This window comes from Rhineura floridana, chromosome 1 (assembly GCF_030035675.1).
Source record: "Rhineura floridana isolate rRhiFlo1 chromosome 1, rRhiFlo1.hap2, whole genome shotgun sequence".
In the NCBI taxonomy this organism is placed as follows: domain Eukaryota; kingdom Metazoa; phylum Chordata; class Lepidosauria; order Squamata; family Rhineuridae; genus Rhineura; species Rhineura floridana.
This window is the reverse complement of record NC_084480.1, coordinates 239,653,854-239,672,918: the sequence shown is the minus strand read 5'-3', so window position 1 is coordinate 239,672,918 and position 19,065 is coordinate 239,653,854. Positions and strand designations below refer to the sequence as shown.

Below are 19,065 nucleotides of genomic sequence, written 5' to 3'. Positions count from 1 at the left end.
GAAAATACTAATTTACTGCTGTCTTGTACCAGAATCAATTATATTTATTTTATGAAGCTTGAGCTGGGTTGGGTAGATAGAACAAAGAAATGGCTATGTGTGTTTCCTTACTTAGCAATCCTAAAACCAAACTCAAGCTACACAGCAGACAATACAATATAGTCCAATAGAAAAAACAACAGAAATCCATATCTAGAATAGTTGCCTTTCTTGAAAAATGGTTCCAGCTTCCTAGCTGTTCCGTATTATTTATACAAATGATGATTTGTCATGCAAGGGCAAGTGACAATGAAGTTATATAGTCAGATTGCTGAACTCTAGGCACCTCTCTGGAAAACAAATGGACTATAGCTCTAATTTATGCTAATTTGGGCTGAAATTCTAGCTTCATACATTTTGTGTGACTGATTAAAATTATTATTATGTAGAACACCTCTAGGCAACTATACTGGCTCATTAAACATGGCAGCCTGAAATTATCTGCTCTGTAACAATTCTCTCTCTCTCTCTCTCTCTCTGTTTGTGTATTTGTGTGTGTGTGTGTGTGTGTGTGTGTGTGTGTGTGTGTGTGTGTGTGTGTGTGTGTGTGTGTGTGTGTGAGAGAGAGAGAGAGAGAGAGAGAGAGAGAGAGAGAGAATATGTTAGAGGAAATTAAGCAGTGACAGAGAAAGAATTGGAAATATTTTTCAGCTTCAGCTTCAGACAATCTTAAGACACACACCCAAAGAGCACAGACTTGACAAAGAGGCTGTGGTTTCTCTGTCTTCTCAGTCTATGTGCTAGTGAAGCTACTGACTTGCCTGACTCCTGCACAAGACTTCATTAGTCACTGCCAACTTCAATCTGTTTCTGTTGTTTTACATTCAATTCTCAAAGGAAGAACACTCTCCCCAGTGATCGCAGCAGGCTAAACTTCTGAAAGATAAACTGGCTCATTTTATAATACAACAAGCCTGTAGATCTTGACTCATTCTACCAGCTCTAAACTGGAAAAGAAAAAAAACCCACCCTATAAATATTATTAACCTTGCCATGATATTAAGGAAGAGATGTGTGTTTATATATATTCACTAATAGGAAAAAAAACACAACCTTATGGTTTAAGAATGTACCTACAGCCAGCAGATATTTCTATCAAACTTTAAAAAGCAGGGAAATTGGGCACCTATAGTGAATGCACCAGGGGAGCAGGAGACCTGACCTCATCTCTGAGATATTGTACTGCCCTACAAATTTGTAAAAATGCAAACACAATTTGGCTTGGTCTTTCACAGTCCAGTCCACTTGCTGTGTAGCTTGGAAGAATTTGGTAACATGTGCCTCTGAATATATTTCTCTGCTTTTTAATATGGGAGTTAAGAAATGGGGTCCTGTGCAAGTTTGCTGCAAATCAATTGATCATTTGCATGGTTATTGAGTCAGTAGGATTTACTTCCCTGCAATCATGCTTAGGATAGGTGAAACTGACCACAGGGGATGGGGAGGGGAGAAGAAAGGGCAGGGGTAGGGAAGCAGGAGGGAGGGGAGGCAGGGTAGAGGAGAAGGAGGAGGAGGAAGGGAGCAGGCAGTAAGGGGAGGGCAGGAGGAGGGCAAGTCTGATCATTTGCATGCCTGTTGAGTTCAGTGGGATTTACTCCTGTGCAATCATGCTTAGGATAGGTAAAACTGACCATGAGGGGGGAGGAGGAGGGGAGGGAGGGAGGGAGAGAGGGAGGGCTGGAGTGGGCAGGGAAGGAGGAAGAAGGAAGAGAGGAGAGGAGGAGGGAGAGGAGAAGAGAAGGAGGAGAAAGGCAGTTCTGATCATTTGCATGCTTATTGAGTTCAATGGGATTTATTCCCATGCAGTCATGGTTAGGATAGGTAAAACTGACCATGGGGGGAGGGGAGAGGACAGGGAAGGAGGAAGTGAGGGGAAAGGGGAGCAGAAGTAGGAAGGGAGGGGAGAGGGGTGTGGAAGGAGGGGATTGGAAGGGGGGAGAGGCAATGGAAGGAAAAGGGGCAAAAAGGAGGTGATGGGAGAAAGGAGGAGGGGAAAGGTAGGTTTGGTCATTTGTATGCTTATTGAGTTCAATGGAATTTACTCCTGTGCAGTCATGCTTAGGAAAGGTAAAACTGACCTGGGGAAGGGGCAGGGAGGGGAGGAGGAGGGCAGGATGTTGGCGTGTGTGCGTTGTTGCGTGAAACAGCATACATTACGTTGGAGTTAAGTTGAGCAAGAAACTTCTTCAGAGCATTTAAATCATGTAAGAGTTTTTATTAAGACATTAAGGCTTTTCAGCAGTTTCCCCCCCCCTCTAGCTCTACAGCACATTTCTCTTCAAAAGCAAAAGTAAGACAGCCTCTCAGTTCAGAGGCATGGTGCAGAAGGGCAGCCTCACAGATCAGAGGCATAAAGCAGAAGAACAGAAGAACCAACAACTGGCTGTTACAACTTTCCCAGCTGTTATTTCCCGTTACCATGACAACCTGTCTGACCTTCAAGTCTGCTCTCTCAGGCCAGACATGGCAGATAAGACTGCTTCTCAAAACACATGCTTGTAACTTTCCAGACCTGATGAAAACATCCTTTGGCAGTACGGCCTAATGCCAACACAGGAAGGGGAGGGGGAGGGGTGGAGATTGGGTGGGTGGGGACTGGGCAGAGGGAAAGCCCCTTTCCTTTCCAAAAGGAAAACATTGTGAACAGCAGCATTGTTTTTCAGCATTTCCCCCACGTTTTTATTCTACAGCAGGCACATGTATTCCCCCCCCCAAATTTAAACCAAAGCTGTCCCTGGGCACATCCACACCAGACCTTTATTCCACTATAGACAGTCATGGCTTCTCCCAAAAAATCCTGGGAAGTGTAGTTAGTGAAGGGTGTTCAGAGTTGCTAGAAGAAGCCATGTTCCCTCACAGAGCTTCAACCAGAGTGGCTGACTGTTCAACCCCTCTGGCCACTGGAGCTCTGTCAGGGGAATAGAAGTCTCCTCTTAGCACCCTTCACAAATGACACTTCCCAGGATTCTTTGGGGGAAGCCATAACTGTCTAAAGTGAAATAAAGGTCCGGCATGGGTGTGGCCACCTGATTAGCCAAGCCAAGCAGCTGTGAGTCTGGCTTTTAGAACACTGACAGTTGGTTCTTATTGGGCACGCCTGGGCTTATCATTGATTTCAGTGCTAAATTAATTAAATTAATTAAAAATTGGGCAGGCATTTTTAAAACTTTTAAACTGCAGAAGATGAAGGCTAGAGTATGGGGCAAGGTCAGTAATAGGATTACAGGTACTCTTTCAACATGGCTGATTTCAATGCATTATGAGAACTCTGAGTGAAAAAACTCCAACAGGGTTTTTTCCCCTCTCTTTTCGTGCTTTGAAGTCTCAGTTCTCTCTGACTGCTTTGTGTATCGCCATGAAAATTTAGTGGGTTGTTAAACAAGCATTTCTAAGTTCAGGACTATCAGTTTTGTGAGGTTTTGTTATTCAATGAGCTTATGGGAAGCATCCGAATGGCATGGGGGTATTTTCAATTTAACATTGCCGACTGCGAAAAATCTATGCTGGGTATAGGCTATGCTAGGCTAGATGGACCAGTGGTCTGACTCTATATAGGGAAGATTCCTGGGCCTCTTGGGGAGAAAAGGCAGGATATAATAATAATAATAATAATAATAATTCACAGTTATTGACTGAAATGCATTTGTGTGCTTGCTGGAGCTATATGTAAACAGCTGCCATCGCATTGTGTTTGAAAGACCCACACTCTACTCTGTATTTTCTTTATTTTCTGATCAAAGTCACAGCAATACAACTTTAGCTATTGCTCCTGAGCTTTTTACAAATTGTATCAATTGAGAAACTATAACATTTTTATGTAATATCTCACCATAATTTATATTCTTGCATGGGATATTTAAAGAGTTAAAAGAAGTAAATCATGTTCTCCCTCTAATTTAACTGTTAGCCTGTGTAAGAGTAGTAAGATTTGTGTTTTCCAACTCATTAAACTGATAGCAGAAATTAGTTTGTGGTATTAAAATCTAAAAAGTTAAATTACAGCTGCACGTGTCATTTACACAATGGTGCATATAGAAGATTTTGATTTTAATGTTTGCTATAATGAAGAATTTAAATTACAATGTTTGTCAAATCTCTAATCTTTGTTTCAGAGTGGAATATTAATTATGCTCTTAACTATGAGAAGTAAATAAAATGAGCATCCACTGATTGCCTAGGGGTAAATTGCAGATTACTGACAATGTGACATGGTGCGTTAAATGTCAGTATTGTCAAACAAATTTAAATGAACAGTTAAACTATTAGCTTCCTGTTGTTAGAAGGGCTTTTTTTGTGGAGAATGGCTGCTCCAAGCAGCAGGGCCACTGTACCATAAGGAACATTAACAAAGCTAAATTGAAAAAGTGAGATGAATGAAGAGATAACGGTAGAGATGCACTCAATTAGATTATAACTATCTATTAACTTCTGTTGGTGGCTTTGAATAAACAATATTTTAACTGTTACACATTTTTGGTTTGTAAAACCAAAGGCAGTGTTAGTATACAACTACAAGCTCATGAGGGATTTATCTCAGGATTGTTTCTCAAAATGTGCTGGCCACATGGGTCCTGTTTTATTGTTGACACCATATGTTTGGGGCATTGTGTGACCACTATCTAAGGGGATGGGCACCTGGGCAGGAGCGGTCAGCAATGTGGGGCAACAGAGCCAGCCTTCTGACCTTCCAATATTTCAACTAAGGTGACTGTGGGCCCTCTTTCATTATGTGTTGTATTGCTGTTTCTTCATTAAATCAAGGACTGCTGCTAGGAAACTGATCACTTGGGTCTCTGCGCTTCCTTAAATATTGGTATTGGAGTTGTAGACAAATCATGTTCTGAGCAGGAGTGGCCAGCAGGGTGGGGCAGCAGAGCCAGCCTTCTGACAGCAATGTCTTCTGACAGGGTGTCAGCAAGGGTGGGCACACCAGCATGAGCACCAGATTGTCTCCACTGGTGTACCCACATCACCCTGACTTTGCTGCTACCCAACTCTGCCTCCACACTGTCCCAGCTGCTCCTGATTCTGGGGACTTTGTTTTACTGGCTCTTTAATTGGCAGCCATGATCTGCATATTGTATATACAGCTCTGTTTTTCTGGTTTTGTTTTACTGACTACCTTTCCAAGTCTTATCTACTAATTTGGACTACAAAGTACTGTGAGGGTTGGTGATTGATGTTTTTAGCATAATGTGAGAACTTTTCATTTTCATTATGGATACCATCACTATTGCAGATTCCTACTTGGTAATATTTTCGAATGATGTAATTCAAAACTATTGTAGTTCAATGACACATTTGTCACCATCTGTAAAATGTCATACTGCGTAACAAGCAATGAATAATAGAAATAATGTGACTGGAAAGATTTCATTGAGCTGAATAAACTGGTGTGATACATATTTCCATGTTTATCTTTCTCCATGTTTTATGTTATCTGGCAGTTCATGCTCCAGCTCGTAAGTGTCCATATTTTTCCTAAGAAAAGACAGCATATTATGCTATCTTTTTATAGGAAAGCTTACATTAAAACATAAAGGTGAAACTATACTGCAGTGGTCCCTTGACTTACTACAGTGTGGATCTGGCAACAGAACGTTATTCATTCTGACCCTTTTGTCAGTTTCAAGCCATATGTAGAAATCAAACTTCTTTACTCTTCAGTTCTATACGTTTGCCCTAGCCACCTAGGGTCTAGCATATTTGCTTGTAACACTGTCAAATCAACCCTGCTCCTATTTCACTGTATTCACTGCATGTACACTTGGTAGAATGTAAATACGGAGCAAGTTAAAAAGTGTCACTGTGCATACACACACTGTGTACACACATGGTACACACTCTTAATTGCCAACATATTGTGTATTAGCGTAACCTCAATTTTTGACCGTATAGAATATCTCTTCAAGACTTTCCAATGAGTTTGGTGCACTAATTCAGAATTATTTATTTTATTTATTTAATTAATTAATTTGTTAGTTGCTTTTCTACAAAAATATGTGCACTCAAAGTGACTTATAGTTAATAAAAAGTAAAAGATATATATAGTTTTTAAAAACCCAGTATATAAGGTAGTGGAGTAACCCTCCTTAGGAAGGCTACACAAAAGAAGCCCTCCAAAAGCCTTCCAAAGTTAAGAAGCAAATGGGAGAACAGAAATGTTTTTGCTGGGAGCCTAAAGATGGGTAATGATGGTGTCAGGTATACCTCCCTGGGGAGACTGTTCCACAAATGGGGGGTCGCCACTGAGAAGGTCTGTTCTTGTGTTGCCACTCTCCATAGCTCCTTTTGAGGGGATACACAAAGGAGGGCCCAGGATGCCAAGCACAGGGTCTGGGTTGGTATTTATAAGGAGAAGTGGTCCTTCAGATATTTTGGCCCTGCGCTGTATAAGGCTTTATAGGTCAAAATCAGCACTTTGAATTGAGCCCAAGAACTAATTGGTAGCCAGTGGAGTTGCGCCAGAATTGGAGTTATGTGCTCAAACCATCTTGTCCCGGTGAGCAGTCTAGCTGCTGAATTCTGCAGTTTCTGAACTGTCTTCAAAAACAGCCCCACATGTAATGCATTGCAGTAATCTATCTTAGAGGTTACCAGAGCATAGACAACAGACATCATGCTATCCCTGTCCAGATAGGGTCATAGCTGGGCCACCAGATGAAGCTGATAGAAGGCACTCCTTGCCACTGAGGCCACTTGAGCCTCAAGCAACTCTAGTGGATCCAGAAGTACTCCCAAGCTACATACCTGAATAATATTGAATAAGTATTTATGACATGAATTTGGGATAGTTGCTTATGCTGACTGTTTTAAGATTATAGCCTAATATATTTACACCTCTAAACCCAAGTATATTTCTTACCTTTGTTTATGCCTTAAGAGAGCTATAAAATAATTCTAAAATGAAAAGCAGCAACAGAATCCTTTTCTATATACATTATAGCACCACAATTTGTAGCATGAAGACATTGCCCTTTCAGGGACCAGAAAGTTAGAACCTTTATTTTTGCAGTTATAAAAAGGTTTAATTACTGCTTCTACAATAGCAATTGCTTTTTATTGTATGGAGAGGACATTCAGACACACAATATTAGGCTAAGCGCAAATGTTATCTCTTCTTGAGGAGTTGCGTAAATGACACAGCTAGCTAAATGTGGGCTGGATGGAACAACTATCAGTTGTATCCATAGTTGGCTACAGAATTGTACTCAAAGAGCACTTATCAATGGTTCCTTCTCAGAACGGGGGAGTTAAAGAGTGGGGTACCGCAGGGCTCAGTCCTGGACTCAGTGCTCTTCAACATTTTCATTAATGACTTGGATGAGGAGGTGCAGGGAATACTTATCAGATTTGCAGATGATACAAAATTGGGAGGAATAGCTAATACAGTAGGCCCCCGCTTGTTGGCGTTCCGCTAATACGATGGCACCAGCAGGGGGATCAGCTGTAGTGCAGGGAGCTGCAGCCCCTCACTCCAGCTGACGGATCAGCTGGAGCGCGCAAGCTCCCCGCACACTCCAGCTAACAGGGATCAGCTGGAGTGTGTGAGCTGCCCGCACTTCAGATGATTGTATGTTCCAGCTGAAAGGGATCAGCTGGAGCATGTGACCTCCCCGTGCTCCAGATGAACCCTGTCAGCTGTAGCACGTGATCAGCTGTAGTGCAGGGAGCTCGCATGCTCCAGCTGATCCCTGTCAGCTGGAGCACAGCAGCTGGAGATCAGCTGTAGGGTGGGGAGCTCACCCGCTACAGCTGAGTAGGGCCCCACTTTCCAGCAGTTTTCGCTTTTCAGTGGAGGCCTGGAACGGAACCTGCCGTATGAGTGGGGCCCTACTGTACTTTGGAAGACAGAAACAACATTCAAAGGGATCTTGATAGGTTGGAGCATTGGGCTGAAAACAACAGAATGAAATTTAACAGGGATAAGGGCAAAGTTCTACACCTAGAAAAAAGAAACCAAATGCATAAGATGGAGGAAACTTGGTTCAGCAACACTACATGTCAGAAGGATCTTGGGATTATTGAAGTGAAGAGTGAAGAAATCTTTATTGTTCAAAGCCATAGGCCACCACAATTAAACAAATATAAGAAAATACAGAATACATATTTAAAAACAGATCATATTACAATAAAACAATAAAATGGGATTATTGTTGATCACAATATGAGCCAAGCTGAATATGAGCCAATAGTGTGACGTGGCTGTAAAAAAAAGGCAAATGCTATTTTAGGCTGCATTAACAGATGTATTGTTTCCAAATTGCGTGAAATATTGATTCTCCTCTATTTGGCACTAGTTAGGCTTTATTTTGGTACTGTGTCCAGTTCTGGACGCCACACTGTAAGAAGAATGCAGACAAACCGGTACGAGTTCAGAGGAGGGCAACAAGGATGATCAGGGGACTGGAAAAGCCCTATGAGGAGAGACTGAAAGAACTGGGTGCATTTACCCTTGAGAAGAGAAGACTGAGGGAAGATATGAAAGCACTCTTCAAGTACTTGAAAGGTTATCACACAGAGGAGGGCCAGGATCTCTTCTTGATCGTCCCAGAATGCAGGACACTGAATAATGGGCTCAACTTACAGGAAGCCAGTTCAGTTTCAACTGAGCATCAGGAAAAACTTTGTAATTGTTAGAGCAGTACAACAGTGAAACCAATTATCTAGGAAGGTAGCAGGCTCTCCAACATTAAAGGTCTTCAAGAGGCAGCTGGACAGCCACCTGTCAGGTATGCTTTAATTTGGATTTCTGCATTAAGCAAGGGGTTGGACTCAATGGCCTTATAGACCCCTTCCAACTCTACAATTCTATTATTCTATGACACTGCATTGTCTATCCTTTGTCTGAAAAAGGGACCCCTGATGCTGAGAGCAGGGTCTGGGTTGGTACTTTTAGGGAGAGGAATTTGTGGTTAGAATTTTCATAGAAATCACCCAGTTTTCATAGAAACCAAAAGAAAGGCATGTATTTGAAATTATTCAGTATTGTATATCAGCATAAAATCTAAGCTTTGAGTTGTGGTTACAAAGCATGGTGGCAACTAGAGGTATTGTTACAACCTCTAGCTTGAAAATGTTATCATAGTGTTATATCACATGGCTCCTTGAGTTACTATAGATGATCCTTTCAGAGAGGTGGATTTGGTGTATTACAGGACATCTCAGAATATATTTGCATTAGCTTGAAAAGGCCTCCTTCTTAGCTTCATAAAAGCAAAAGAAAGACGGATGCCCACAGTGCACATCTCCCTTCCATGTTTCAGGCTCTACATACAATTGACAGGATGACTGAACAAAAAATCATTAGTCTCCTTTTCTCTAAAATGGTAATTAGTCTCAAGATAAGAATTTCAGAATGTGTTATAAAGGAGAACTCATGAAAACCTTTCATGCCTATGTTGTCTGTTGCTATATTTCACACTACTATAGCACAGTGGGGAGGAGAGCCTGGCTGGGAGTCCAGAGTCTGCTCGTGTCTCCTGGGTGTCAAGGGCCAGCTAAAGATCACCCCCACAGTGAGTTGCTCAGGGGTTACATGCTCTGCCACCTGTGCAGCCGTGGGCAAGCTGCATAGTCCCAAGGAGCCCAGTTGCCCCCCAGCTGGCAGTTGTGGACAAGGAAGGGGCTGGCTTGTGCAGCTGTGGCAAACTCAGCAGGCCCTAGACAGCTGGGGAGGACTAGCCTCAGAGGGAGGCAATGGTAAACCCCCTCTGAATACTGCTTACCATGAACACCCTATTCATAGGGTCACCATAAGTCGGGATCGACTTGAAGGCAGGCCATTTCCATTTTCATCCACTAGGTAGGCCTTAGTGTTGCCTATTTATTCCCTCTTTACTGTGCTTTTTTGATATTTTAAGGGGGAAACAGGTGAGAGAGGAAGGAAACTCTCCAAATATCAGACTTCATTTTAAAAGCAATAGGACTTTTTTGTCTGTGGGATTCAGTTGCTCCTCTTCTGTTACCTTTCTGTGTGTTGTTGACTCTGACTCAGGAAAGGATTCTGATTTGTGTGCTGCAATTTTAGCTGTCATGCAGGCTCATCAGGTGGAGTTAATGTCACTGGTGCACCTGCAGGACTTGATGGTTTCAGCTTACAATCTAGTTGGTTGGGCCCAGTTCCACTCCAGGGACTTGATAAAGCTGCTGTTGTCTTTGTAAGAGGAAGTAGCTCTCTAGGTAAAAATGAAGATGGAGGTCTTTGAAGCACTGAAAGAGGAATTGTCTTGGTGTCTGGCTCTGCAGAGACCTTTGGAGTGAGTGTCACTGGAGAAACCATTCCATCTGGTGTTGACCACAGATGCCAATCTGTTTGGGAGGGGATCTTGCCTGGGACAGAGGGTAGCGTCTGAGGGAGAGTGGCCCCCACATGAATCACAGTACAGAATAAATGTGTTGGAACCGAGGGCTATCCACCTGACACTGCATCATTTTCAGTCAGAGGTCAAAGGGTCACACCCTTTTATACACAGCAGCAGCTCCTCAATGAAATTGTGTGTCCACAATGGAGGACTCATTTGAGAATGTTGATGTTGAAGCTGTTCAGGTGGGCAGAGAGACATCTGGCATCCCTCAAGGCAGAATATCTGGATGGTCTTCAAAATCAAATGGCGGATTGGCTGAACCATTTTCATATTCAGGAGGCAGAGTGGCAGCTGAACCCAGAGGTTTTCCAGTAGGTGGCACACAGGTGGGCTTGGCCTGCAGTACATCTGTTTGCCTCTCAGAACAACCATCAAGTTCTTCAGTTCTTTGCCAGTATAGCATGCTCTAGCCATTGGCCAAAGGGGCTTCTTTATTCTTTTCCATCATTCAACCTCATTCAACCTCCTGGTACAGCAGATATGGGGAGCAGGCTGAAATTACAACAAGGGAGAGGGCCTTTTCAGTAGTGGCCCCCAAATTATGGAATGATCTCCCCAATGAAGTTCACCTGGCACCAACATTGTTATCTTTTCAGCGCCAGATCAAGACTTCCCTTTTCTCCCAGGCATTCTAACAGCATGTGCTGAGCTTTGACCCCAGGTTTTTTACTTTGTTTATCTCATGGTTTTAAACTTTGTATGGTTTTTAAATTTTTATATATATTTTTTAATGTTCAATGTTTTTAACTTTTGTAAACCGCCCAGAGAGCTTTGGCTATGGGGTGGTATATAAATGTAATAAATACATGAATAAATAAATTGTCCTGATTGCTCATTGGCCACAGAGGCCATAGTTCCCGGACTTACTAAACCTGTCACTCCAGAAACCATGGAGGCTCCCAGAGAGACAAGACTTGCTGCTTCAGGGTTCCGTTGTTTACCCCCAGCCGCCCTCTTCCACTTAACACCTTGGAGGCTGAGCAGCAATGGTTGACTCCATGCGGATTGTGCAGTGTGGTGTTGGAGACCATTCTTCTTGACGTGATTACAAATAGAATTTATGGAACAATGTGGAAGGCCTTTCTGAAATGGTGTGCAATAGAGGGAGCAGATCCAGGTTCCACAGACTTTGTTTTCTCCAGGCAGGCCTAGACAAAGGACTAAGTGTGAATATACCAAAAGATAGGGGCAGCACCTAGTAATGTTTTTTCTAGTACGGGTGGAGATCTGTTGTCTTCACACTCTTTTTTATTGTTGTTTAATATTCATTGAAGGTAAGATTAAAATACAACATGTGATTCCAACTGAAATGCATAAAAAGAAAAAAGAAAGCATACATTTAATTGTTTAAATAAAGAAGAGAGGTTTATATTAACAACTCAAATACCTAAAGACATACAAGTGGTCTGTTACGTTAAAGAAAAAAGTTTGTAAGGATATTTGTTCTGATATTTTTGGTTCCATAACAAAATAAAAAATGTCCAATTTTTATGTATTTATTTATTTATTATTTGTTTTATATCCCACCCTTCCTCCCAGCAGTAGCCCAGGGAGGCAAACAAAACCACTAAAAACTTTAAAACATCATAAAAACAAACTTTAAAACATAATTAAAACAAAACATCTTTAAAAACTGTCTATGTACTTATTTATTTGTCCATTTTTCTCTCTTAGAAAATATGTACATTTGATCAGGTTGACAGTGTCCCACATTTTATTAAACCAGTTCAGCATCACAAGAGGTTTGGGTTGTTTCCAATTTTTTTGCAATTTCAATTTTTATTAGTACCGTTGCAGCCATTTTCAAATCCCTATCTAATACTATATCCTTCAATATTGTCGGGAGGCAGAGTTGGGGTCCCGGGGGGTTGGAAGAAGGGGATTCAGACGGATGGCAGGGAGGAGGGGGAGCAACTTCACCCGAGTGGAGCGAAGACGAAGCAGAGGAAATGCCAGAGATAGGGTTGCTTAGCAACGGAGAGCCTGAGAGCTTTGGAGTTTCAGAATCGTCCCTGGACATTCCCATGACTCCCCTTCTCCGAGGCTCAGAACAGGAGGGAGAAGAGGGAGGGCTGCCCAAGGCAGAAAAGCCACGAGGCAGTTTACCATCAGCCCCCCCATCCCCCATACTGGAATCGGAAACTTCAGAAGAGGAGGGGCCGATGCTTCCCCCTTTGTCGCGCACACGAAGACATCTGAAAAGACAAGAGAGAAGGGGGGGAAGGCGGGTAGTACCTGAGGGGCAGTTAAGGAGGAGCAAAAGGTTGCGCGCCCATTTGGCCCCTTCTTAAAGAACAATCGGGAAGCAGCTCCTTGCTCTGTCAACTTTCTCTCAATGCCGCAGGACCTGTATTTCTGTACTGCTTCATGAGAAGACGCAGTCTTTGTTTGGACATTACTCTAATAAAAACTTAATTACTTACAACCCCTCGTCTGGTTCCTGAGTCTCATCCTGGGCCTGACAGCTTGACAGAGCCACCTCAATCACCCTCAACGCTCTCTTCACTTGACTGGGACAAGATGTCAAAGGGAGCAGGGGGGGGAACGAACCCCACTTCCGAGACGGAAGAAGTGAAACTCTTGAGGACTAAGGTAGCTGATTTGCAGACGGATGTCCAAGCCCTGCTAGCAGCCGTCAAGGCGTTGAAAACGGATAATCAAGCCTTGAAGACCACGATCGACCAGATGTGAACAGCCCCTCCAGTTGCCGCAGTAAAGGTTCCCATTGGATTGCCCCCAAAATATGCAGGACAGAGTGATCAGTTGGCAACTTTTGTGGCTCAATGTGAATTATATCTGGATGTCAGGCACACAGAATTTCCAGACGATGGGGCTAAAGTCGCCTTCGTGATTAGCCTTCTGGAGGGAGAAGCTGCAAAATGGGTGACTCCATATCTGGTGAGAAAGGATACTGTCTTAAGAAGATACAGAGGATTTATACAGGAGATGACCAAGATGTTTCAAGACCCGCAAAGAGCTGAAACAGAGCGCGGCAGCTAGGCGCTCTGAAGCAAGCTAAAGGGACTGTTTCCGAGTACACTAACGCTTTTAAAATTTTGTTCCAGGAAACGGGTTATAACGATGCCGCTTTGATGTTTATGTACCGGAGTGGATTAAATGCTGAAATCCTGGATGAGCTGGCCAGGACCACCCCTCCCACCGACCTGCCAGGGCTCATCCGGCTATGCCTACAGATAGATCACCGGATGGAAGGAAGATGCCTGGAAAAGAAGCAGGAGGTCCCGAGATACTCAGCCTCGGCATCCCGCAGCAAGGCCCTTTCCACTGCAGGGGCGGCAGGTAATGCAACTGAGGGACAAGGAGGGGCTAGGCCAAGATTGTCAGAAGAAGAAAAGGAAAGATGATGTCGAGAACGTTTATGCTTTTATTGTTCAAGACCGGGCCATGTGGCCAGAGACTGTGGACTGAAAGGGGGGAAAGCCGAGCCATCGGGAAACTAGAACACCCAGTCCACGTGCAGGCCGGTGGACTGGGGGCCGCGTTGTATAAAGGCCCTCCAACGATCCAACCTCCCTCAAAAGGGGTGTTGGTCTTACCTATTCGGATTACAACTTCCAGAGGAGTGGTGATTAATTCTACTGCCTTGATTGACAGTGGAGCCTCCACAAATTTTATTGATGCAAAGCTAGCCAAGCATCATGGAATTTCCCGGTGGAAACTGGACGCTCCCCTAGCTGTGGAGACCATCGATGGGAGACCCCTGAAGTCAGGAGGGGTGACACAAACCACGGAGGAAGTGAAACTTCAAATCCCTGGGCATGAAGAGTTCATTTCGCTATACGTGTCAGATCTCTCGAACTTTGAGGTGATTCTGGGAATGCCCTGGCTAGCAAAGCACAAATCCAAGATAAGTTGGAAGGAGGCGGTGGTGTGGTTCACCTCACAGTATTGTCAGGAGAACTGTCAACCCGAAGGAATCAAGAACACCTTGGCGGCGGCAGCGCAGGAGAGCGAGCAAGTGACCCTGCCGCTGAAGTATGAGGAATTCAAAGATGTATTTGATGAAAAAGAGGCAGAGACTCTACCCCCCACCGCCCTTACGACTGTGCGATTGATCTCGTGCCAGGAGCCAGCATCCCATCGGGGAAAATTTACTCGCTCACAGAGACTGAGAGGGAGGCCCTGAAGGAATTTCTGGATAAAAACCTGAGGCGAGGATTCATACGTCCCTCACAGTCCCCTGCTGGAGCGCCACTATTGTTTGTGAAAAAGAAAGGGGGGAACTCAGACCTTGTAATGACTATCGTGCATTGAACCAGATCACCATCCCTAACAGCTACCCGCTGCCCCTGATTTCAGAGCTGCTAGACCGACTGCGCTCCGCAAAAGTCTTCACGAAGCTGGATTTGAGGGGAGCATACAATCTGATCAGAATGAAGGAGGGAGATGAATGGAAAACGGGATTCTGGACCGCTTATGGTCAGTTTGAGTACCTGGTCATGCCGTTCGGGCTTTGTGGAAGTCCAGGAGTTTTTCAAAAGTTCATGAACGACGTGTTTAGAGACCTGTTGGACACGTATGTAATCTGTTACTTAGATGATATCCTGGTGTTCTCAAAGAACCAGGAAGACCATGATCAGCATGTGAAAACGGTGCTGAAGAGACTGAGAGAGAATCACTTGTATGCCAAGTTAGAGAAATGTGGATTTGACCTCAAGTCTTTGGACTTCCTTGGGTACCGAATCTCAGCGGAAGGAGTGGAGATGGACCCAGGGAAAGTAAGTTGTATATTGGACTGGGGCCTGCCTGTTACCAAAAAGGATGTACAATGGTTTCTAGGGTTTGCCAACTATTACAGAAAGTTCATTCCAGGGTTTTCTAAATTAACAGCTCCTCTGACTGACTGTTTAAGGGGAAAGAAGAAGTTTCAATGGACAGAGAATGCCACCAAGGCCTTTGAGGAGCTGAAGAGAAGGTTCGCTTCCGAGCCCATTCTGCGCTTTGCTGACCCGACCTGCCCTTTTGTTGTGGAAGCAGATGCTTCGGAGTTTGCCATCGGGGGGGTCCTTCTGCAATTAGACCAAGGGGGAAAGGAGCTGCACCCCTGCGCGTACTTCTCTAGGAAGTTAAAGCCAGCAGAGAAGAATTACACAGTATGGGAGAAGGAGCTGCTGGCCATCAAGGATTCTTTTGACAACTGGAGACAATACCTAGAGGGGGCCTCTCATCAGATTGAAGTGCGCTCCGACCACAAGAATCTTGAATGCCTCCAAACAGCCAGAAAGTTGAACCAGAGACAGATAAGATGCTCCCAGTTCTTCACTAGATTCAACTTCAAGATTATTTATCATGCCCAAGCCAAAAACCAGAGAGCAGATGCCTTATCCAGACAGCCACAATTCAAAGAAAGTGAATCAGATGACCAGCCTCAGTACGTGATCCCGCCAGAGAAATTAACGTTGGGATCGTGTCAGACTTCATGGGAAGAGGAACTCAAAAAGGCACAACAAGAAGATGTAGACATGCTAAGATATAGGCAGGAGACGGGACAAGATCAAGACTCAGAAGTAACTTTCCACTGGAGGGATGGACTGTTATGGTTCAAAACCGCCAGATATGTGCCAGAAGGGGAATTAAGGCTCAGAATCCTACGCCAGTGCCATGATTCCGTCACGGCGGGACACTTTGGGATTTACAAAACCATTCAGAACGTGGCCAAGGACTTTTGGTGGCCTAAAATGCATCGGCATATTGAAAACTATGTAAAGTCCTGCTCTGTCTGTATGCGGACAAAAACACAAACAGGAAAACCAGCAGGACTGTTACAACCGTTACCTGTCCCACACGAACCCTGGAAGGACCTATCCATGGATTTTATAACTGATTTACCCAAGTCCCAAGGAATGACAGCCATTCTAGTAGTGGTAGATTTACTCACCAAAATGGTGCATTTTCTTCCTTGTGCAGGGGCCTTAGAGGCTAAAGAAACGGCCAAGTTATTCATCAAAGAAGTCTACCGGCTGCATGGGTTGCCAAACAGTGTAGTCTCGGACCGAGGAACTCAGTTCACAGCCAGATTTTGGAGAGCCATGTGGAAACAGCTGCAGACGGAGTTAAAACTCTCCTCCGCCCATCACCCCCAGACAGACAGCCAGACAGAACGCTTGAACGCCGTTTTGGAAAGATATTTATGTAGTTATGTGTCCTATCAACAGACTGATTGGGTATCATATTTGCATTTTGTAGAGTTTGCCTACAACAACTCCCTGCATTCCAGCACTCAACAAACCCCGTTTTTTGCTAATTATGGATTCCATCCTAAAGTCTTTCCAAGCAGCTCAGAGGGTATGCTGGTACCGGCGGCAGAGAACTTTCTTAGGGAATTGCAGGCGGCGCAACAGACGTTGAAACAACAGTTAAACGAAGCCAAAACGGAGTACAAGCTAGTTGCTGACCTGCACAGGAAGGAGGGCCCCCCCCTGCAGCCGGGAGATCGGGTCTGGCTGTCCACCCGCTTCCTCCAAATGCCAGGTAAATGTAGAAAATTACAAGACAAGAGGGTGGGTCCTTTTGAAATAGAAACTCAAATTAATCCCGTGGCATACCGACTGAAGCTACCTGACACATTTAAAATACATCCTGTGTTTCATCGATCCCTGTTAACAAAAGCCGCCCCTCCCAGTGAGTTACGGCCGGAGGAGCCTCCCGGAGCTCCGCTCCTGGTAAATGAGCAAACTGAGTTTGAAGTTGGGGAAATCCTAGACTCCAGAATAAGACGCCGCAAGTTGCAGTACTTGATTCACTGGAAAGGCTATGGACCAGCTGATAGATCATGGGAAGATGAAGTTGACGTGCATGCTCCAGACTTGGTAAAACTTTTCCATCAACGTTTTCCCCCACTGCCCCAAGTCAGCAAAAGGGGGGGGCCAGCTTGGGAGAAGGGATGATGTCGGGAGGCAGAGTTGGGGTCCCGGGGGGTTGGAAGAAGGGGATTCAGACGGGTGGCAGGGAGGAGGGGGAGCAACTTCGCCCAAGTGGAGCGAAGACGAAGCAGAGGAAATGCCAGAGATAGGGTTGCTTAGCAACGGAGAGCCTGAGAGCTTTGGAGTTTCAGAATCGTCCCTGGACATTCCCACGCCTCCCCTTCTCCGAAGCTCAGAACAGGAGGGAGAAGAGGGAGGGCTGCCCAAGGCAGAAAAGCCGCGAGGCAGTTTACCATCAGCCCCCCCATCCCCCATACTGGAATCAGAAACTTCAGAAGAGGAGGGGCCGATGCTTCCCCCTTCGCCGCGCACACGAAGACATCTGAAAAGACAAGAGAGAAGGGGGGGAAGGCGGGTAGTACCTGAGGGGCAGTTAAGGAGGAGCAAAAGGTTGCGCGCCCGTTTGGCCCCTTCTTAAAGAACAATCGGGGAAGCAGCTCCTTGCTCTGTCAACTTTCTCTCAATGCCGCAGGACCTGTATTTCTGTACTGCTTCATGAGAAGACACAGTCTTTGTTTGGACATTACTCTAATAAAAACTGAATTACTTACAACCCCTGGTCTGGTTCCTGAGTCTCATCCTGGGCCTGACAAATATCAGGAGTACTTGGCAATCTATATCCAGTAATTTTGTGTATACATTTTAGGTTGTTGATCCAGTATGGTTACCACCCTTTGTTTATGCATTTTATGAAAGGGGTCTAGTTGGTTTCTCCCCCTGAGGTTCACAAATTTCCCACGTGGAATTTGTTGTGATGCTGTTTTAGTTGTTGTTGTTGTTGGTGGTGGTGGTGGTGATGGCTTTGAATATATGGTGTTCTATATGATGGACCACCAGGGCTTGCTGGTCGTGGGCTGGTCCCTGGTCCCAATCCACACCAGAAGGCAACACCTCAGCTATGACTCCTGAGGAGATCTCATTTGGATACTGCCTGGAGACCCCCACCTGTGGAAGAAGTGTGGGGCACTCTCCCTCAGCTGCTTGATGGGGGAGAAGGAGCCCAGCTGTTTGTCTGAAGCAAAAGGAAGTGAGAGGAGTCAAGGAAGATTTAAAAGGCCTCAGAGAAAGGAAGGAGGGGAGAGAGCCCTGTGGAGAGACAGGGAGGAGACTGGGACAAGCTGGACCTCTGCTGGAGTTGAGGAAAGGTGGTGTTTAACTTCCTCATCAGGCTACTCCCTGAAGAGCTATTGGGCAGGTCCAGAGCAGGGACACCCATAGCCCAGGCTTACCTAGCCCCCCCTGCCCCCTGGGGGGGCATAGGAGCGATTGACTTAAGTTTTTATTTTTTTTAATTGAGGCTGAAGACTCCAGTCTGCATTGGGAAGGATAAACGCTAGAAAGTGATCTTTCACTCCTTTCTGATAAAGCAAGATCACTTGCCAGCAGTGATGTCATGACATACTTAAGAGCAAAGATCAGGGCTAGTTTTTGATCAGGAAACCTTAGGATGACTGGGGAAGGAGACTGTCCCCTGGAACACTGAAGCAGCCATGAGAAGGAAAGGTCTGCTAGAGGACGTGGAGCTGGAGGGAATTGAGGCTTTCAACAGAGAATGTGAAGTAACATTTCTGTAATAAAACTTGGGGCTACAACTGAATACATGTGAGTCTGTGCCTTTATTTGACCTCCTTGCCAGGCGGCCCCATGGAAGGTATGGGGCCCCCTATGATGTGGCCCTTCCTCAGGGGTACAGGTCACCACATCACAAACTACTA

General features: G+C 44.8%; 1 protein-coding gene and 1 long non-coding RNA gene across 15 annotated transcripts in view; one reads left to right on the top strand and one right to left on the bottom strand.

Moving 5' to 3' along the window:
* The window catches only part of PTPRM (protein tyrosine phosphatase receptor type M), an 838,757-nt gene that overhangs the window by 646,705 nt on the left and 172,987 nt on the right, over positions 1-19,065 (top strand). The window lies entirely within an intron of this gene.
* Positions 8,092-19,065, bottom strand: part of LOC133369963 (uncharacterized) — a 95,522-nt gene continuing 84,548 nt past the window's right edge. For all 3 annotated transcript variants that reach the window (XR_009759044.1, XR_009759045.1, XR_009759046.1), the window contains one exon: positions 8,092-11,710. This is a non-coding gene — a long non-coding RNA (uncharacterized LOC133369963). The remainder of the gene's footprint in view (positions 11,711-19,065) is intronic.